At 38.6% G+C, this 3,466-nt stretch overlaps 1 long non-coding RNA gene across 1 annotated transcript; it reads left to right on the top strand.

Annotated features, from left to right (window-relative positions):
* The first annotated feature begins 659 nt into the window (after positions 1-659).
* LOC131890404 (uncharacterized) lies at positions 660-2,151 on the top strand. The gene is made up of 3 exons (XR_009374309.1): positions 660-674; positions 1,654-1,779; positions 1,843-2,151. It is a non-coding gene; the product is annotated as an uncharacterized LOC131890404 (long non-coding RNA).
* The last annotated feature ends 1,315 nt before the right edge of the window (positions 2,152-3,466 follow it).

Here is a 3,466-nt window from a genome sequence, read left to right as displayed (position 1 = left end):
GACTCTTTTTCGATCCAATCAGGCGAAGCAAGATGGATTGAGAATGATATACGATAGGTCAATTAGATAAAGACTTCGCTACAAATTTTAAATCTATTTCCGTACCAACCAGAGATTTATTATTTCCCTAAGTTTGAGAGCACTGCTCCAAAGATGGAATATTCATTAATTGAGTATGAAAGGACAAGAGTTTTCTAACAGTATATGGGTGTTTTGAGGGCCTTCATCACAAACAACTTGGGACAATAATTATTACTTCACCCTCAGGAATGATCTCACTTTCGCCCGTTTAAACTCTTCAGGCAGCAATTTATGCTACAATTTAAATGCTGCAAAGAAGCTAGGACTCAGCAAGCCTGGGTTCAAACCAGGATTTGCTGATTGGAAACCTGATACTTTACCAATAGGGTGCCGTAGCTAGTAATTGTGGTCATATAGCAACCCCTCCCCATCATACAATTATGATTTTCCTCAGTGGAAGGATCGGATTCAATGGAATTAAGTCGAATTATAGTAACTCAGTTCACTCGCGCAACCTCTTAAACGGAATCGGTTGTCTGTAAAAAATAGGTTAGACACAAAATGCAAGCAAAATGAAAACAAGGTCTGTCATTTGGTCGAAAGTGCAGGCAAGCAAAGCCAAAGGAGTAAGCAACCCCTGTCAATGTGAAATGGTAATAGAGGCGGGAAATTCAAACTGAACGGAAATCGTCATTTTCAAGGTCAAAGTTTCTGATGTTCCAGGCAATAATTTTGTCAAATGTTACTACAATTCGACATTTCTGTAGCCGTTTCCGAATCAATCACAATTAGAATCCTTTTTGCATCACACTTTGGGCTAGAATGAAATAACGTTTAGACCAGTTCATAACTTTCCAGCTAATGTCTGCAAATCCTCTCCGTATTGTAACTTTGGGAGGTTTTTTGCATTTCGGCAATCATCAAATTGCCCCCATGCTAGATTTCAAAAGAGATTGTCGATTCTTACATTTAATGATCATTTATCAAACAAAATTGAGTGGCTAAGATTAATACAAAAAAAGGGAAGTTTCACCTAACATGTCTTCGCTAAAGAATTGGCCGAAAGCAAAATTTCTATCTTGGCACCTTTCCACCACGGACCACATTGCAAACAAAAGGACCAGGAAGACCAAGGATGACATTTTAGCCGTTATAAAGAGGGCTTGGGACCTGAATCCAAAGGAAATCTTTTGCCCAGCCTTTGCCTCTGCCCTTGTTTGTTGTGAGAAGCGTTTTATTGAATACAGAGCAATATTACGCTAAGAATATATGTTGCAGGACTTATGCCTATCCTTGTAGAGAGTTGAATCGCTACTTTCAAATGTACTGCAATTGCGGGCGTTTTATCCATCAATAGCAGTAAAAATAAGCAACCTGAGGTTCAAAATTGCTTGCTAACAGAGGCATGTTTTTATAATTCGTAACCCAGAGTTGGGTTCCTGGCCGAATTCAGTATAAATATACATTTACCGGAGTCGTGATTGGATGCTCATTCTGAGGAACGTCCAAGCCTTAACTCGCAGATTAAACCTTTTAAAAACAGACCTCAGGACAATTCTTGGCGTGGCAAATAGGTGATAATGGCTGAGTAAAGCAATTTAGTGTAATTTAGCAACACATTTTCTCTCCTAGTTTAACAATTTGTTTCGGTATAAAAGCTGTACTTGCCGCCTTTTGTCCCATTCAACAAGAGTCCAAGGATGAAGGTCCTGATTCACTTAACCTTGGCTTTTTTGGTAACATGGAGTCGCAAAGGAGGTAAGTGAGATATTTCTGAAGAGGTGCTGAAATATCTCGAAGAGTAATCCTGATTCAATTTAGATTGCTGCACTCGTTTGGGTTGGATTTGCGGGCCAAGTAATTTTGTCGACGGATTTGCACTCCCTCGGGACCATTCAGAACCCTATCATTGTTACCAAGCTTGTGGGCAGAGCAAACATTGGTTAAAAATCAATTACATGTCCATGTATAACATTGGCAATGAACTAGTTTTTTGCTACTGTCTTCCATACTGCGATCTGATCCAGGCACTTCCGTGGAAATTGAAAGTTGCATCGGTCGGTTTATTTTTTGGCAAAAGCGATGTTGCCAAAGTGTGCATGAATTGGAAATAAAGTCCTTTGCCCTGCATTTAACAGTGAAACAAGTGGGCCATATTGACCAAATTTTAGATTCCTTAATTGCTGTCTCGTTTCGCTTGACGAAAAAGTGGCTGTGTACCTGTATTTTGTAATTAAGAGATCAAAATGCAGGAAAGATGCTAAAAGGGGCTAAAGTGACCATTTTCCCATTGGTACCATTCTTTTTGCATTACCACAATTTTCCCCCTTTTCTCAACCTTTTATGCATTTTTGACAATTTCAAAACCTTTTTTAGGTCTATTACACTAATGCATAATCATGTTCATGATACCCTTTGGGGGGGGACGAAAAGGGGAAAGGGAATGAGGGGCAATAGATGCATTAGACGTGTCTAGTCTTGGGCAGGCAAAAGGCCTAATTTCACTAATCAGTGAAATGGTTAGCAGAGAGCCGAGTATATAGTAAGGGTGGCCCAGCTCAAGTGTTAAAAACAATATTTGACATATTTGGCTGTTATTTCAAACATTCCTAGTTTCAAACGAATCATATAAAATTCCATTGCATTAGCGAAACGCAGGTATTCAACCTTTTAGAGCACATTTTTGAAATGCCTCATTGTTATTGTGAGCTGAAAAAAACGTATATTATGGCAGGGAAAAAGAGATCCTCTCTTTATGTTAAGGCGTGCGTTTTCTATTTGCAGTGGGTGATAAAGGTCAAGAAATACATCACACACAATGGTTGAAATACCCTATTAATGTTTGGCGCAAATACCAAAACTCCTCTTGGCATTATTCATAACTTTTAGAAAGTAATTGAGAACAACCAATTTTATTTTTATAATGTTTTAGTCATGGAAGAATTTTAATGTGGGATAGTATACCATAAAGTAAACAACTTAAGCTTTTTCTTTATGATTTTCTGAGTTACAAAAATGCCAAGATGTGTTCGGAACTTTGTCTGGAAACTTGGTAGGGCTTTTTGTACATCGTGCAAAAACTGAGGGATCTACTTTTGTAACTCGGACAAGATCCGAGGTAACACAAGGAAAAAGCGGGAGTTGAGGCAATGCAAAGTAAAAGGACAAACAACACAACATTGAATATCATGTAGCTGGATAATTTTCAAAATTCGTTTTTTGGTTGCAGACGCGTTTCTTTTTTCCACTTTGATAAGAAGTGCACCTTCACGACGTACTCGTAACTTGGTCACCTGTATGTTACAATTACCAAGGTCAGCGGCATTCTGCCTCTCGTATTGTCGCTCTTCGTCCTCAGCGTTTTCTCCACAGCCTTCTTTTACATTTAGGCTGCATATTTTTCTAATACCAAGATCTCTTTTTCGAACTGAAACAATCAAAAGGA

This window comes from Tigriopus californicus, chromosome 11 (assembly GCF_007210705.1).
Source record: "Tigriopus californicus strain San Diego chromosome 11, Tcal_SD_v2.1, whole genome shotgun sequence".
Classification (NCBI taxonomy): Eukaryota; Metazoa; Arthropoda; class Copepoda; order Harpacticoida; family Harpacticidae; genus Tigriopus; species Tigriopus californicus.
This window is presented reverse-complemented; position numbering and strand designations above follow the sequence as displayed.